The following is a 19,470-nucleotide window of genomic DNA, read 5'->3' as shown; positions in this document are numbered from 1 at the left end:
CGAGCCCACCGCTTAAAGTGGCAACACACTATCGCACCGCACCGTGACCTTGGTGCATAGCGGCTACCGCGAAAACCGAAATTCGCAAATTGTGGGGATCTTTCTCTTTTACTCCAACGAAGGCGTAATTAGAGTGACAGAGAAAAATCCCCGCAATTTGCAAACTTCGATTTTCGCGGTTATAGCCCATGTACGATAAGCCTCCTCCACACTCGTGCGCGAATCGCGGCGCGAAGCCGAGAACGTGAAGCCCCCTCCAGACTATGCGCGTGAATCGCGTTCGCGGCCTCGCGCCGCGATTCGCGCACGAGTGTGGAGGAGGCTTGAGTGTGGCGTCGATTTTCGCAGACAGCGAAATCGACTCCACACTCGCGTTCGCGGCTTCGCCCGCGATTCACGCGCATAGTTGGAGGGGGCTATAGCGCCATGTTGCTTTTAGATGGTACTGACAACTTGCCGAGCTCTGATTGGCCAATCGTCGCCTAAACGTCAGTTGTCAGTGGTTGTTGCCCATGTTTGTTGAAAACTTTGAAGTATTTTCAATTGCAATAAAGCGTTGATCGAGTGAAGTTCTTGTACTTATCCTCTCCGCTTTATTTGTGATACATCCATCACCCAGTTCTGCAAGCATTTATGCATTGTGAAAAATGTATTATCAGTGCTGTGTGTGTAAAACATTGCGAAAGGACGCTTTTACTTTGTACCGTTTTCCTAGTACTGAGAAAAGACTCATTATGTGGTTAAAGTGTTTGGAAACAAATGGTTTCGGAAATATGTCGCCGGAGCAAGTTCGGAAAGCTTTTATTTGTGAGAAACACTTCGAACAGCGGTTTGTTTCGGCATCGACCCGGCGTCTCAACGCGAAGGCTTATCCTTCGTTATTCAGTCAAGATGAGATTACCAGTGGCATCCCATCTCATGAAAATGCCGGTAAGTGTAGAAAATGATAAGAAGTGATAAATCAGTTTAGAGTCGGACCAAAAAAAGTCTAGCGGGTTTGACAGCCCACGCAGTGCAAGTGTCGTTTATACGTCATAATTTCATAGAAGTTTGACGTTTAAAGTAACACTTGCACTGCCTGGGCTATTGTTAAGTCATTATATATATTAAAAATTAAAGATACTTATCTTATTGATATGGTTTAACACCCCCTGGCACTGACTAAAATAACCGACTTGGTTTCACATAACATCTCAAAACTTTTTTGTAGTAGAAGAATTGCATTGCGAGACTTGCATCTTTTTACATGTAATGTTTTTGATGGGATCTCATCTCTTTTTGTAGGTAGTCCTTCTTTTCGGGTACCACTTCTTGTACGTCAGCTACCACTTTTATCAAAGCTCATACCCATCCCGCACTATACTCGTACTCATACCTATACAATACTCATGGCCATACCCAGTGGTGTAGCTAGCATGGATGGCACCCGGGGCGGAAATTGTGGGTGTCACCCCAAAATTCATTCAAAATTGTAAAATATAATTATTTAAAAAAGTAATATTAATTTATGTTTAATACTCCATAGCTCACAATTTACTCCATCGCTTTCATTTTAGATTCCATTAACTCTCAATAATCCACCCCTGGCGGGTGTTGCCTCTGCGCGCGTTTCTATGACACGGGCAAGGAAGCATCCGCTCGGTGTAACCCACATTTCCTAAGTGTCAAAAGGGCATCTACGTGTTGGCTTGGGCTCCGCGCACGCCTCCCAAAGGTCCGAGTCATCAATTCATCATTATTCCGTGAAAGATATACAAATAATTTATGTTAAATAAAACAACAGGTTGCACTCCGGGAGTGCCGGCAGAAGTGAAAACTCAATGTTACATACCAGATACCAGGTGCCCTCGAGGAACCCGAGAGATTTTAACCACGCATTTCCGAGGCCAAAAGAAGGAAAAAATATTAAAAGAGTTTACGTCAATTTCGCAGAAAAAACATTTTTTCGATTTTTTGTACGTACATAAAATATAAATGCTATTTGTAAAACTATCACTCAAAAAGAATTTTAACTTTTTTTGTAAAACCTAGTTTTTTCAAAGTGTACTCATGTCACTTTTTTACATTCTATCAATAAGGATATTTGGACCACTGTACGAGTAGGTCCCATATTAGCAACACCGCCATCATTAAAACATTTTGGACCAAGTAACAATAAAAACATGTTTTTTTTAGCTGGCTGGTGGTACTGGACTCTGAAACTAGGCGAATTACAAAACAGTTTATAGGACATTTTAGTCTTTAAATATGATCAGGAATATACTGTCAAAATCTCTCGGGTTCCTCGTGGGCACGTTGTATATTATTAATTTATTTCATTAATGGCGATTGTGCAATCTGCCAAATTTTTATGAATTTTTAGGGTTCCGTACCTCAAAAGGAAAAAACGGAACCCTTATAGGATCACTATTGCGTCTGTCTGTCTGTCCGTCTGTCACAGCCTAATATTTTCTCGGAAACTACTGGACCAATTAAGTTGAAATTTGGTACACATATGTAAATTAGTGACCCAAAGATGGACATATTTTTTTATAATTTTAAAATACATAGGTTCGAAGTTATTTAAGAAAATAGCCAAAAAATGACCATACCCCCCCTTTTATCTCCGAAAATACTGGGTCTAAAATTTTGAAAAAAAAATGCTTAAAATAGTTTTTTACCTATAGATGACAGGAAACCTATTAGAAATGTGCAGTCAAGCGTAAGTCGGACTTATGTAGGGAACCCTAGAAACGCGAGTCCCACTCGCACTTGGCCGGTTTTTTTATCTAAGATGACACTACTGATGTTCACGGTCGGGTGTCACCCCTAAATGGGTGACACCCGGGGCGCACTGCCCCCGCCGCCCCCCCCCCCTAGCTACGCCACTGGCCATACCAAACTATACTAGATTTCGAACTATTATTTCAACTGACTGCTGGACAGTTTTACAGCCGTCTTAACATAAAAGATAGTTCTCCTTTACTTCTACACTCCAACATACTCTTATCGTATACTGGAGTCGCCTTTTTTCTGCCGAAAACCGAAAACCTCAAACTATGGAGGTAGAAGTACCTCAAGTACCTCTACCTTCCATAGCTCAAACTACTCCATAGCTCAAACTTTTGTATCGGCTATTGACTGACGTCGACGTTTGAAGAGTGATAGAGAGACAAAATGCTTTTCGTTGTCAAAGCGATAGCGATTGTAACCTTGGCTAGGCCGGGCCAGAGGTGCTACCGCGAAAACCGAAATTCGTAAATTGCGGGGATCTTTCTCTTTTACTCCAATGAAGGCGTAATTAGAGTGACAGAGAAAAATGCCCGCAATTTGCGTACTTCGATTTTCGCGGTTATAGCCGGCCCAACAGGCAAAGAGTAGTATGTCATTATCACGGACGTTTGACGTTTATCTACGAAGAACGAAACGTAGCCGTAGAGATGATGGAGATGGCCTTGCAACTCGATAGTGACGTTTAAGTCCTTTGCTATTGGCTAACTCCCCACCGCTATTCGTACTGTCACTCAGTACCAAGTACTGTCAGTCTGTCAATCGCGTCGCTGTCATATTTACGTCATTACAGTATTTGCGTCGTGAAGTGTTTGCGTTGATTAATTTCCGTACCTTTATTTTCGCGTGATAATTGTAATATACTGAATATTAATTTTCATTTTGATATCAAAAATGCCTCGCAAGTGCTGTATACCCGGCTGTAATAGCAGTAGTAAACAAAAGGACGTTCTGCTGCACAAAATGCCAGCGGCAAGTGAAAAAAAATTATTGTGGCGTAAAACTATTTCAGCAGTTCCATTACCCATTTTTGAGGGTTTAACATTGGGTCAAATTGGTAAACTACACGTTTGCCACAATCATTTCGAGGCCAAATACGTGTCTTCTAGGATGCGGTTAAAGCCGAATGCCTGTCCAACATTGTTTACCCTCGAAGAAATCACCACTGGAACGCCTGCTCACTCCTCTGCTGAAAGAGGTCGGTAGCGGTACCTAATGCTGATATAGTTTGTTACATTGACTTATAGGTATCTTTTAAATACCATGTGGTATTTATTTGTAATTATAATTCTGTTGGTTTATAGGTTCCTACGCGGAATTGTTAAAATGGACACAACTCGCGAAAACTGAAATTCGCAAATTGCGGGGATCTTTCTCTTTTACTCCAATGAAGGCGTAATTAGAGTGACAGAGAAAAATCCCCGCAATTGACGATTTTCGGTATTGGCGGTAGCCCTAAAGTTTTCCCAGTCGATGCCGCCGTTGGCACTTGACTTAGACGTACACTTGTGCGACAGAGACAAAACACTAAGTTGCAGAGACAAAAAGTTGCTTGTGTGCGCCTACTCTAAATGTTTATTATACATATTATACCTATTGTTGTCTAAGTACCCACTACACAAGCCATATTGAGCTTAGCATAGGACATAGTCAATCTGTGTACTAATGTTTGTCATAATATATTTTATAGTTTTTAGTATTGGTCTTAAATCTTATATATAGCTGGTCAAGCAAATCTTGTCAGTTAAAAAAGGCGCGAAATTCAAATTTTCTATGGCACGATATCCCTTCGCGCCTACATTTTTCAAATCTGCCGCCTTTTTCTACTGACAAGATCTGCTTGACCAAGTATAGATACAGATGTATAAAATATTCGTATTTGTCATGGTACTTCAGTCAACATCAGTACTTTTTGTACCGAGACTGACTGAAATAGCAAGACATGTTCATGTTTCAGTGAAAATATGATACAAAATAATTATGCACTACATCTGTACATCATTATTGATACCTATATGTAACATCCACTAACATAATTGTATTTCAAAAAGTATTTTTATTTTATTTTAAACCTTTTCTAAAGCCCCCTCCAGACTATACGCGTGAATCGCGGGCGAAGCCGCGAACGCGAGTGTGGAGTCGATTTCGCTGTCTGCGAAAATCGACTCCACACTCGCGTTCGCGGCTTCGCCCGCGATTCACGCGCATAGTCTGGAGGGGGCTTAACAGAAAAAATATATTGTTTTTATGTTAATTATTTAGGGTTATTCCCACTGGTTACCACCAAACTTTAAGGCATGGTATTTATTTTTATTGTCTTATCATTAGCACCACTAGATTTGTTATATGTAATGGGTCTTTTTTTTATCAGGATCCATGGAACTTGAAAGCGGAGGAAACTCTGAGCACACTTATGCAAGAAAACAACATTATGACCACACCTATGCTATGAATGCCGCAACGAATGAATCGAATGATGCTGCTGGTGTACTCATAACTTCACACATCACAACTGTAGCACATACAGGTAATTTTATCACAACAACTGTAGCACATACAGGTAATTTTATCACAACAACTGTAGCACATACAGGTAATTTTATCATAACAACTGTAGCACATACAGGTAATTTTATCACAACAACTGTAGCACATACAGGTAATTTTATCATAACAACTGTAGCACATACAGGTAATTTTATCACTTCACTTTATCATCACATATCTCATCTCATAATAGTTTTTTAACGGCCATCATTGTTTTTAGCTTTATTAATACTGACATACTGGCTGCAAAGCTTGTTTTGTGTTTGAATCTTGGATCTTGGTAAGAACGAATGTGTAATGAACTAATGAATATATATAGCCTGTCTGCTTTTCTAAGATCGTGTAGGTATACACAAAGAGGATTAAATAACTACATTCACTACGTTAGTAGTATTATGGCGAACTGAATCTTAGTAATCGGCAAAAACAGGTATTCCTCTTGCGACGTTTATGATGATGATGATGACAATTGTTACAAGATTTAAAAGAACTTTCGGTAAGTAATAAGAATAAGAATTATTTATTGCCACACACATACAAGAAAACAAAGACGATAAAAACAAAACAAACAAAAAAATTCACATATTGAACAATAAGTACGTGTTGAACCAGCAACAATGAAATTAACATAGATTGACATTAATCGTTCTTATGTTAAGTTGCTAACACACTATCGCACCGCACCAAGGTCATTGTGGGACGCACCCATAAGTAAAAGGGAGAAAGCGATATCTCTTTCTCCCTCTTACTTATGGGTGCGTCCCACAATGACCTTGGTGCGGTGCGATAGTGTGTTAGCAACTTTATAAAACTTACACATAAACAACCAATAGTGTGACAATAGGGATGGACTCAGCATTTGCTGTGTTAGAGTCTGGCTAGCCAAAAATTGTTGACAGATATTTCGTTGTTGTATCACCAATTGTCTATGATTAAAAAAAAAGCTAAAAGTCAGTTGTCAATTTATGTCATTCATTCAAATTCTTTGCGGCTTATAAGGGGTTTATTTTAAATAATATTAATAATTTCTATAGTGAGTGATGTTTGCAAACTATTATTTAAGCTCGTAAATAATTACGACAATGTGCGAAGTCGACGTGTAGCGTTGTATAACGAAAAACTGCAATGTTTACAAGTCCTAACCAAATGTAAACAAATTAGGAGGTTGGTGCTCTATAAATATTTTGATACTTTAAGTACTAGTTCTAACATTTGCCTATTACTTTGATTAAGTACGTGAATTGATTAATAATGCCTGAATCTCATAAACAGGACCAGTGTATAAAGAAACGGATAAAATAAAATTTCTGAAAAATATCCGTAAAATCTAAATATTGGAACGTAAACATATGTGTTTGTCGTTGACTATACTTTAAATAGTGGTAAAATTTATGTGAGCTGACTTTGAGTGCACTTAAACGTTTATTTAACTTATTTCCTTAGGTACCTTTACTTGTGCACAGAAAATCAAAAATATTGTCTAGTATCAAAACTATTATTCCTACTACACTAAGTGTGACCAGCCCAAGATTTTTTGAATTTCCCGCCAAACATTTGTGTAAAATTTCAGTAGCCAGACTCTACAGACTAGCTGTCACCTGTCACAGCGCTGGTTTTCAGTTCACCAGTTCAGTAATTCTTGTCAGGAAATGAGTTCTGTGCCGTAATTTCGTGACAATTGTCGAGTTTCTTGTGAGTAAAATAAGTATTTATTTACTGGCGATATGGTGGAGTTTTTTTGACGTGATCCTCCTCCTCCTCCTCGCGTCGGTTTCCTCAATGCTGAGGGTCGTGACCATCTCGTCGAAATAGTTTTGTGTGGACCACTCGGCGCCACACACTTCTATCTGCTGCCTCGTGAAGAGCGTCGTGTACGGTGGTGTCGAGGGTGGTGCGAACCTGGTCAGTCCAACGTATCGGGCTTCTGCCCCTAGGTCTGTTTCCTTCCACTTTGCCAGTGACCACTAATTTTTCAAGATTATCGCTGCTTTTCCTGGCTATGTGTCCGAAGTACTCCAGAATCGTTCGTAGGCAGGTGGTAGAAAGTCTCGTCTGGATCTTGAGCTCCTGAAGAATCGATACGTTGGTGCGATGTGCTGTCCAGGGAATCCCCAGCATCCTGCGCCAGCACCACATCTCAAAAGCATCAATGCGGTCACGGTCGGCTTTCTTTAAGGTCCACGTCTCTGCGCCATATAAGAATATGGAGAACACCAAAGTGCGCACAAGGTTGGTCTTGGTTTTCAGGGTGATGCTCCTGTCCTTCCATATCTTTTGTAGCTGCGCCATAGCTCCTTTTGCCATCCCGATTCGACGTCGCACCTCAGCTTCGCAAGAGCCATTATTACTAATGCTTGAGCCCAGGTATGTGAAGTTGTCAACTACCTCCAAGTCAAGTGTTCCGGTGAGCTCAAGCTTGCCTGTGCGATTTACGACCATTATCTTCGTCTTGGATCTATTTATAGAGAGCCCTAGTTCTCCGCTTCGCCTCCGCTTTTTGACGTGATAACGTCTTATAAATCGATGAACACCGGTAGCACGCACGAAAAAGTGTCACGTTATAGACGGATCTCTATGGTAACGTTACGTAATGTATGGTAATGTTTTCTTATGACGTTATCACGCAAAATAAAATTATTATCGTCCGTAAACCGACAGACAGCCATATTTTTTTTAAATTAAAATGTTGGTGGCAAACAAGCACACCACCCGTCGGATGGTAAGCGGTTACCGTAGCCTATGGAGGCCTGTGATGTCAGTTACAGTGATGTCGACAATTGTCGCACCTGTCACCGTGGTGAAATAGGGGCCTGAATCACAGATTATATAATAGTTCTTACGAACAGATACTTATCTCTCAAACAAAACGCAAATACCTACCGTTTTGATACCTACACAAAAATACAATGGAGTGACCTTCAGCGCGCCGCTCCCCGCACCGCGCGCACCGGCACAACGCTAGGGTTGCTGACGCTTAGAAATGATAAATAAATACCTACATAAACAGCGGAGTGAAATAAAAGGAAAGCTAAATCTTAAATTATACCTAATATTCCAATTATGCGTTAGTGTTTGCGAAATTGTCTTTTTAAAAGGTCATATGTCCCTGCAGTAACCGCAGTGTTTACGCCGTTTTATAAGCCGCGCAATAATCCCAGCAAGAATTAGTTTTAAAACTTCGTGTAATTTAAAACCAGATAGAGATAAATGTTATACTATAAAGAAAAATAATAGAAACCCCATCAATACAGTTAATTAATTATAAGTTAACCAGAGCAAAAATTAGTAGGCACTTTCCGGTGTAAAGTTAACTTACTGTCGTTAAAATAAACATTTACCAAAATAAATTAAAAAATTGCTACCTATTTCAAATAGATACATATCTAAAACTATACATTTGTCATACATAATAAACACTACATGTTTAATTAAAGAAATTCAATAGCAGGTATGCACCTACTACGTAGCTTGTATTGTAGGTAACTATCGTAAAAATTTACAGTGCGGCGCGCGGTGACGTGCGTACGTGAGCGCGTGTGGCAACCAACTGGCTTGCCTATCTACCGTGAACGGGAGCCGACTCGTAGGTATTAAGCCGAGCTCGCGCGGAGAGTTCCATAGGCCTGCCTGAATTTAGATGAGATGCCTCAATCGACAGACCCGCAATCTCGGAGTAATTAACAACGGAGACGCCATGTCTAAAATTTTCGGTACAAAATAGTCTGCCGTTTTTTGCGGGGGAGGGGCACATCAAATGTATAGGTACGTCATGTCAGATAAACGTCAGTCCATACATATGGTTGACATGAGGTTGACCATTGGCCGCCTATTTTCGACAGAGGGGAACGCCTGTTAATGGCGGCTCCATTGTTAATTACTCCGAGCCCGCAATAGGTGTCATCCTAGCAGTGTTGCCAACTCGGATTTTGAAAAAATGCTAGACTAATTTCTAGATTATGCCAAAATTATGCCAATGATTTCTGAAACACCTATGCTAAAAAAATGCTAAAATATCACTTGAAATTAGACACTTAAAACACATACATTTTTCAAAATTACCGCCTTTTTCTACTGACAAGATCTGCTTGACCAACTTTATATAGTCCGTTGACGTCCATCCGTCCACAAAAGTCAAAATTCATATGAAAATATGAACCACATAAGGCGATGGCGCATATTGTTGCTGCCAAGTTGGTGCAAATTTGGCTTAGACTAAATTATGCTAAAAAATATGCCAGATGCTAAATGGAAAATTTTGGTGCCAAAGCGAGTGAAAATATGCCAGATCTGGCATCATTTATGCCAAGTTGGCAACACTGCATCCTAGATTAATAATATGTAGGGGTCTGACAACTTTAGTTCCATCACTACAGTATTAGCGCTAGTATCGCACCCTGTTTTACGTAATCTGTGGTCTTTAGCTGTCATCAGTGTCAATTGAAAAAAATTGAATTTGACAATTCTCATTCTCACTTTCAGTTGTTTTGTAAGCTTTGAGTCGAGCACCGGTAATATTGTGTCCTCCTCCCGTCTTGGTTGAGTTGAGTACCCTAAGAAGTCACCCTCCTCTGGTTTGCAATACAATTGTCCTCCTCCCGTCTTGGTTGAGTTGAGTTCCTTGCGGCTGCCGAATATGGCACCGTTAAAGTGTTGTGTTCTCGGTTGTGAATCAACAAGTGCCACACATAGACTATTTTGCATGCCCATGAACGACCATTTGCGAAATTTGTGGATGTCGTTTCTGGTCCCAGTTAATCCACATTTACTTGGACTGTCGAAGGGTCAGCTAATGACTAAACGTGTTTGTCAGAAACATTTCGACGAAACTCAGTTTAGCCAAGGGTCCAGAATTCGTTATTCGTACCCCTGTCTTTTCACAGAAAAGGAATTTATTCACGGCGTCCCTATCTCTTCTGAAGGTAAGTTTGTATTCAAATTATTAGTACGTAACACTATTTTATGTCATGGTATTTTCGCTATTATCTAGTGAATCACTATGATTTTATCAGCGTGTTATTTTAATTTACGCTTAAAATAATAAATAATCTCTGAATATTACACTTGTGGTATTTTTGACACACAAGGAATAAGAAATATTTCATTAACTTATTTTTGTATATATTTCAGAATACAATGTTCTCAATGAACATAACTACTGCACAAATCAAGAACAAGATGTTACTGCAGTATATGTACCAGCTATACTCATGGGCATGCCAGGTATATACTTATGTGGACAATTATTTAGCTTGCTAATTTGTCTGTATTTTGGCCAGCTTGAGAACTATAATCTAATGTCCTGTTACACACTAGGCGGAGACTGTGCTCAGCAGTTGGATATATTTAGTTTTCAATGATATAGGGCTCCCATAGACGGACCACATGAAGCCGTTGGACATTGGACAGCTACAAGCAGCCCGTCTATGGTGGGTTTTAAAGTTCTAACCCCTGTATAGTTGTAGCAGTAAGGGACAACCCAACTAGGGAATGCTTCCGGTACTGAGTTTGTATGGCTAAAACCGGGACTTACCGGTTCTACTGTATTTGTATAGAAAACCAGTACCGGGAACACTCCAACCCAACAGAAAAACATCATATCAAAATGTTGCTTGACGGTACCATCATATTGCATTGTCACCCAAATTACGTATAGATATGAAGTTTCAACTCAATTGTATAGGGAGTGGGTCTAATTTAGCTTGCAAGATTTGTCCCAAACATACATTCGTACACATGCATTGCAAGTTGGATGAACACACTTTGATATTGACCCTTGTACATATCTGACTTTAGCTTCTGCCCTTGACTTTGTCTATGATGATACTGATTGAAAAAACTACTCTATGTCCTTTCTCTCTATATCAAATTTTGCCCAAATCGGTTCAGCGGTTTAAGCATGAAGAGGTAACAGAGACATACTTTTGCATGTATAATATTAGTATGGAAGTATGGATAATCAGCTGATACCAAGCTTGGTGGGCGCGCATACATTGGTCTTATTGGTAGACTGATGTTTGTATGCAGCCCACCCAGCTTGACCCATCACCCGAACACAAAAACATTATCTATTTATGTATCAAAAATTACTAGATGGCCTATATTATCATCATATTGTTAATGCAACTGGGACTTGCAAGAAAAAACAAGATGGCAAGAAGATTTACTTTTCAAGGCAAATTATTGACAATTAAGGCTTGGCCACACACAGAGCGCGACGCAGCGCCGCGTCCGCGCCGCGTGATGCCGACGCGAAGCCTGGTCAAACAGGGCGCGCGCCGATCGCGCCGGCCTCACGCTCTCAGTCTCAACACGCCCTCTAGCTAGGGTTCTAAGTGACAAAAAAAGGTCGAACCTTTTTTTTCTTGATTAAAGCATGAAACTTGGCACAGTTGTTCCTTATATCAAAACAAGCCGATTTCGATCGGTAGCCCGAAGGAGCCTCCCCTCTGGGGCCCGAGAGGGGGGGTCAATGTACCGCTCCGCCCGGCTTCATTCTTAAAATTCTAACAGGCCCCGTTTAGCTAATAGGTCATATTTGGTATCAATTTCGGATAAATCAATAACGTAGAATTCATTTCTGGTATAAAAATTTAGCAATTTGTAGAAAAAATTAAAAAAAAACTCATAGTATCTAATTTTTCAAGTGTAATTTTTGTTTCTTATTTATTGTCAAAATTAAACTGCCTGGTTTTTCTACATTAAAAAAATATGATGATAAAGCCTATTTAATGCAGATTTTAAAAACATAACTTTTACATACCTTTATTTAGAGGAAATCGCATAAAAAAAACTTTTATCGTCTCGCGCCGGTGAATATCTTTTTACTGACATCGGCATCGATATAGACAACATCCAAAGTACACACTCTGGAGACCGATTAAAAGTATTATTTATTGTTGTAGATCCTATTATAAAGATAGAAATGCGTACAAATATTTTTTTATGTGTCGTTCAGTGAAAAAAGTGACCTTGGAACAAATTATCACAGAGCCTCGCGTTTGTATAGAAGCATACCCGTATTTAGTTAATGCCAACCACTCCATGGACTCCATGGTCGCTGTTCTCAATATGGGATATTACTGCAATGTTCTGCCGCCAGAGTGCAGCACTACCGACTCTAGTAAATTCATAGACTAACTTATACATGTAGATGTAGATGTAGTGTAGAGACGCCCGGTCAGAAGCAGGCGGGCTGTCGATCGCTTGTCGCGTTCATTCAGCCCAGTTCCCTGGAGTTGGAGCTTCAGGTTACTGTCCCGGCGGCATTCCCACACTATTCTCCTCAAATCTTCTTGTTTTCCTGCAGAATAAAAGGACATCTTTGAGTTCGACGTCCTTTAGTTCGTTTTCTTTTAGTGTGTCTCTACCGAATGTATTATATCGCGGTGCCGCGTACATAGTACATTCTGCTAGTAAGTGTAAGCTAGTCTCCTCCTTACCACAATGTGGATAGGAGGCGTCTCTACTAATTTCCATTATCTTGAGGTGTCTGTTGAGAGTATTGTGACCTGTAATGATACCTGTCAATAGTCTCAGACTGCTCTTACCTAGTTTCAGAAGATACCTGGTTCTACTGTGGTCTATACCTTTGATCATCATCTTCGACTGTCTGCATCCAGTCTCTTCTTCCCATTCTCTCTGTGCTTCTATCTCTTTTACCTTCTCTATGACTCCCGTCGTGACATCCGCTGACATAGGCAGAGCCGGTTCCGGACCTATGTATTCCGTCTCCGCCCTTATCCTCGCCAGCTCGTCAGCTTTCTCGTTTCCCGTTACTCCCTGGTGTCCTGGAACCCATGCCACCGTGACACTTCTTTGCTTGCCTATCATAATCATAATCATAATCATTTATCAAGTTGAGCTCCTCTCGCAATTCTCTCACGAGAGAGGAGGTAACTGATATTTTCTTTAGTGCCTTTAGTGCTGCCTGGCTGTCTGTGTATATTACGACAGCGCCCTCTTGTTTTACGCTCTTCTTGATTATGCTTGCGCAGCGCGTTATAGCACATACCTCGGCTTGGAACACGCTAGCATATCTACCCAGTGGTACTGATTCTCTCCCAGTTTGAGGATCACTATGCCCGCTCCTGCTAGTTTCATCGAGCTTCTTCTTGAGCCATCCGTGAAGCAGATGGTCGTCGGGTGTCCGACTTCCACCTTCCAGTTATCTCTGTCTCCTATGTGTATTCTATATTTCTTGTCAAATATCTCCTGCCTCTTTATAAGGTCATTATTGGCCATCAAAATTTCAAGTTTTGATAGTGCCTCTCTTTGTATCAGCGCGTGTCTCTTGTCTACGCAGCTTCCTCTCCATTCGTTGCATGCTTTCATTCTGTACCACTGTTCGGTGGCTCTTTTCTCTACCTCAATCCAGAGTGGCTTCAAGCCTAGCATTACCTCCATTGCGTGTGTCGGGGTCATTCTCATAGCCCCAGTCATCATGAGGCACGCTAATCTCTGGACTTTTGGTTAGGTGGTCTCTTTGGTTTACTTTAATATGTGCTCTATACCACCATGTCACGGCTCCATATAGCACCCTGGGTAGTATTATCGCCTTGTAGATCCAGTGGATCATTCCTGGCTTCAGTCCCCAGTTCTTTCCTATTGCCCTTTTGCATTGGAACAGTGTTCTTATAGCTTTAGCCGTCTGCTCCTTGATGTAAGTTTTGTACCTGAGTTTACTGTCTAAAGTAACGCCCAGATATTTCAACTCCTCCACCATGTCTAGTTCTATACCTTGTATCTTTATGGGTTTCATATCTCCTTTATTCTTCTATTAGTGAATAGCACCAGCTTTTTTTCGATGGATTGAGATCCAACCCTCTCTCTCTACACCATCTCAGTACCTGTCTGAGACTTCTTATCATTATATCTCTTATCGCAGTGACAACCATTCCCCTCTCTAACGCTACGTCTTACGTAGGCGAACAACGCGCGAACGCGGCGCGGCGCGGCGCGGCGAAAGCGGCCGCCGCCGCGCCGCGCCGCGCCGCGCCGCGCCGCGCCGCGCCGCCTGACATTCGCGTGCAAATCGCGCCGCACCGCGTTCGCAACGAGATCGCTTACGTAGGACACTTCTATGGGCATCAAAGGATTGATTTCGCCGCGCCGCGCCGCGCCGCGTTCGCGCGTTGTTCGCCTACGTAAGACGTAGCGTTACAGCACTCCATCATCAGAGTAAGCCTGCATGTACATGCCTCCTCTGTTGAGCTCTTTTACCATTGAGTTTAGAAGTGGGCACCACATCAGGGGGGACAGGCATCCCCCTTGTGGGAACCCTCTTCTTGGACTAATCGTCTTTGTTACTCCTCCCAGCTCCGCCGTAATGGATCTACCTTTTAGCATTTTCCCTATCCATTGCGCTATTGCCGGTCAGATGCCCTCACTCTTCAGACTTTCCTCCACGGCCTCGAAGGTTGCTGTGTCAAAAGCCCCCTCAACGCTCAGTCTGTCTTCTTGGGAATGGAAGCAAAAAGCAAATGACTGTTTCCAAACTGTTCTGACAACCCTACTGTGGCCAGAATATGATTGAAACTGACATATATACTTACAGTTTACTTCTTATTCATTGAGAACAGCGACCATGGAGTCCTTGGAGTGGTTGGCACTAATTAAATACGAGTATGCTTCTATACAAACGCGAGGCTCTGTGATAATTTTTTCCTAAGTCCCTTTTTTCACTGAACGACACATAAATAATAATATATGTACGCTTTTCTATCTTTATAATAGGATCTACAACAATAAACAATACATTTAATCGGTCTCCAGAGTGTGTACTTCGGATGTTGTCTATAACGATGCCGATGTCGGTAAAAAGATATTCACCGGCGCGAGACGGTATAAGTTTTTTTATGCAATTTTCTTTTAATAAAGGTAAATTAAAAGTTATGTTTTTAAAATCTGCATTAAATAGGCTTTATTGTCATATTTTTTGTATGTAGAAAAACCAGGCAGTTTAATTTTGACACCAAATAAAACATAAAAATTACACTTGAAAAATTAGATTATTTTTAATTTTTTTTAATTTAGTTCGACAAATTGCAATTTTTAGTGTTCCGTACAAAACTTTGTTTACGGAACACTTATGGGATCACTTCGGTCTTGCAAATCAGTTAAATACGTTTTTCTCAGAGACCGTTTGACATAGATACCTAAAATTTGGAACAGTTATAGCAATTACCACCACTCATATTGTAAATAAGTCAAAACTGCTTATTTCTTATTAAAGGGGGAAATTTAGGGGGTTGAGAGGGGTAGGCTGAAACTTTTTTCATTTGTAAGAATCGTGTGGGGTACCATTAGAAAGCTTGCAAAAAATTGAGTCGATGGACTGATTTTGACTTCATTTTAGACTGCAATAGTTTTGTCAAAAAATGCATTTAAAGTTGCAAGTTTTCATACAAAAAATTTCACCTCTGTCCTGGCGATTTTCGCGAAAACTATAGCTAACAGGCGGCTGACCAGTCAATACCCAACTTAAAGAAGCATGGAGACGGCGGGAAAATTATCAGCTTAACTTTATCTTTATTAGTTTTTCAACTGCAGCTTGACCTTTGGTTGCTTAGGGCTAGCTAACTGATGCTTACACTGGTCAATTCATATTAGGCGAGAAACATCCTTAGTTAAAACTTTGGCATTGAAATTTATGACTTATGTCTTTAACACAAAGTTTAATTCTGCTTGCTTATTTTTGTGGGATATTTAATTTTATCTCAATAGCCTACTATAAGTATGAGAGAGATCTACAAAATACGACCTTAATATATTGCAAATAAGTTTCAATTTCGAACGGGCTTTCCAACCAATGGACTAGGCATCTCAAAAATCTGAAAAATTCAAATTAAGAATTCCGTTCTCGACTGTCGTTGTGTTTTTTTTTTCACAATAGGACACATAGAGTTAGTAAGGCGTATAGAGATAATAAAGTCATTTAATATTTATGAACAGCTTTGGCCTCATGTATAGATTTTATTGAGAGTATCTGATTCGTCGAAACAATATACACAATATTCCTTTTCATTAAGTACCATTACATTTCTGTATTAATTGTATAGTTATAATATCTATTAATTATATTCAGTACTTATGTATATTTTTGAACGGATCGGTGAGCAACAAGATTCAGGGCTATAACCACGAAAATAGAAGTTCGCAAATTGCGAGCATTTTTCTCTGTCACTCTAATTATTGGAGTAAAAGAGAAAATCCCCGCAAATTGCGAATTTCGGTTTTCGCGGTAGCCCCTCAGTCCTGTTACGAGAAAATAATTTTGGAAGACATTAATAGTATATATATGACAGCTAAATATCACAGTTTTTAGAAACAAAGGTAAAATTGACGAAATATTTAAAGTAAGCCGATCTTGTTTTTTAGCAGTTCTAAATAATATTAAAGTCTATACAGGGTGATTCAGGAGACGTGAGCAGGACTAACACTGCGCATTTCGTAAATTATAAGCAACTGTTTCGTATCAGTATTATTGAGGTTAACGTTAATTTTTTAGTCGTGTTGAATAATAAAGTTATTAATTTATTTACGACATGCATGGTCACCCTATATTAGAATGCTAAACTACCGATATTCTGTGTCAAATTTAATGTCGTCACCAGTGAACGCATATATTTAGTATGGAAACCGCCTTTAGGAACATTACCGTTCAAATTCTCGGGCCAAATTAGCACACATACAAAATTACGCCTACATTTAAATAAGACGACGCGTTTACAGAGCCTGTAATCAAAGCTGGTAAACAAAATAATAGTCATCTTTATTACACTAATGGTACATAGCTAAGTGTAGATGAAATGCATATAATGTCAATAACTACCAATCAGCGACATTAATCCGCTAATAACCTTCTTGCTGTACGTACTGGCCGCTGAGAGTTTGCGGTTCACATTTGATTAGAATATGACTTGGACAGGGATAGGTTTATGCCATACATTGAAGAACCAGTCAAATAATTCACGTATTATAATTTAATGCAGATTAAAAGATAACTAGTTAAAATGTTGTTATGAAATGACAGACTAACTCAACATAAGTAAATATAGATGGTCAAGCAAATCTTGTCAGTAGAAAAAGGCGCGAAATTCAAATTTTGTATGAGACGCTATCCCTTCGCGCCTACATTTTTCAAATTTGCCGCCTTTTTCTACTGACAAGATCTGCTTGACCAAGTATATATCATTGTTGTATAAATGTATTCCGCTATAATAAGTATTCTGTATATTTTATTATAAATTTGTATGGCAGTGCGAAGTCACGTTCAGGTATAGTCTGTCCGTTTTCTAAGATCAAGTACGCCATTGTAAATGTATGGTAAACTTGATCTTAGAATTCGGACTGGCTATACAGCCTGCAAAATTTACATGGGTACACGAATCGGGTCAAAAATATTTGAATAGGCGGAGTCACAATAAATCCCCACTTTCAGTTCCAATGGAAATATTTTATATGTATATAGCCGGTCAAGCAAGTTTGTCAGTAGAAAAAGGTGCAAAATTAAAATTTTGTATGGGACCACACCCATTCGCGCGCTTACATTTTCTAAATTTGCCGCTCTTTTATACTGACGGAAATGGCTTGAGAGAGAACCTACATATATGTGACGGTAGAGGGTGGATTCGAATGATCAACATTTTAAGATAATGTGTGTATTTGTTAAATTAATTCAGTGGAAGAGTATCTACATATAGGAGACCGGGTATGATTATCCCACGAGTTATATCTCATGAATAGAACATATTCTAGATATCTTTCCAGGCATCCACTTAATTTCATGTCTCTATAATTGGACAGCTTTTTTCCATAGTTCTCTGCGAATAGCATCTTGTGGGAATCTGAATGGAAAGTAATGTAAAATGATAATATCAAATATGATTATGAATTTGAAAGAATGAGGTAGTTTTTTTACAGCTCCGTCTCATGAAATAAAAAAGAAAAATTCAAATCTGTAAGCAAGAATTCATTACCTACTACATTTATAATTATATAGAAAATACCTAAACCAAGTACAAGTTAATAAAATAGTCTACTTCATTTGGCATAACACCATCCCTATTATCCTCGCAATTTAAAAAGTCGTATGTTGTTATGAAAGTCGTATGCAGTTGTTACGTTTTAGCTTAGCACGGTAGTATTGAAAACAAATCGTCATGTTTATTCCAATTTTTACTGAAGTTATCTGTTTACTACAAGTGAAAAGTGATTCCACTATCCTTGGTATGAACTAAAATAACTTCTGCACCACTTCAAGACACATGAAGACATTTTTAATTACAAAAAAACGTTGTTTTTATAAATCAATTTGGCCATCCGTCACTGACTGTCATCTCGGACGAACTGAAGTTGCGAATCGAATAGTTTGTAAGCACCGCCTACAATCGAATAGTTTACGTTGGGTCATAACTGAGCGGACAGAATACTTCCATGTATATCAGTTCGCTGGTCGTCACGGTCTGGTTACTTTTGAAAACACGTATCTCACACAAGTTTGACAGTTTATTTTCTTCGTAAAACGCTGTCATTACGGTTAAAGAGGTTTTATGTTTATTAATTAGGTCCTCTAGGGTGACCATGATTGTAGAGAATTAAATTTACCCTCATCAAAAAGTAAAAAAATAGGAAAAAGTGTGGTTGATTCATCTAAATACGACGGTGATCGATCAATTATCAGTTACTGAGTGAGCAGGATTAGTCCTGCTCACGTCTCATGAATCACCCTGTATATATGGCATAGAACTAGAAACAAAATCAAATAAAAAATAATAATGAGTTCTAAATTCAAATTGAAGGAGTATACATTTAAGGTATCATAGGCCAAGCGCACGACGATATTAATTTTTGCGACACGATCTTAGAATCGCGCTGTAATATATCGCAGAAAATTCACTGCGCGCACTGCGATGAAAAAGTCGACGATTTGTTCATTCTCAACATGGATTTCGTACCAGTCGCTTGTCATGAAACGTGTCTTTAATATGCGATTGCTGTATGACTTTGAGCATTTATAACAAAGGTGATCCCCGTCTATTTCCATAATTAAATGGTCAACATCTAGCGTCTCATTTTGAGACTCCATTGGAGATGCAGGTGCCGAGATGTTGGGGTTTGGAGAGCGAAATGCCGACTGAGGTCCAGCCGGGGTGC

Source organism: Cydia fagiglandana, chromosome 22 (genome assembly GCF_963556715.1).
Source record: "Cydia fagiglandana chromosome 22, ilCydFagi1.1, whole genome shotgun sequence".
Classification (NCBI taxonomy): Eukaryota; Metazoa; Arthropoda; class Insecta; order Lepidoptera; family Tortricidae; genus Cydia; species Cydia fagiglandana.
The sequence above is the reverse complement of the archived record's forward strand: the minus strand, read 5'-3'. Positions refer to the sequence as shown.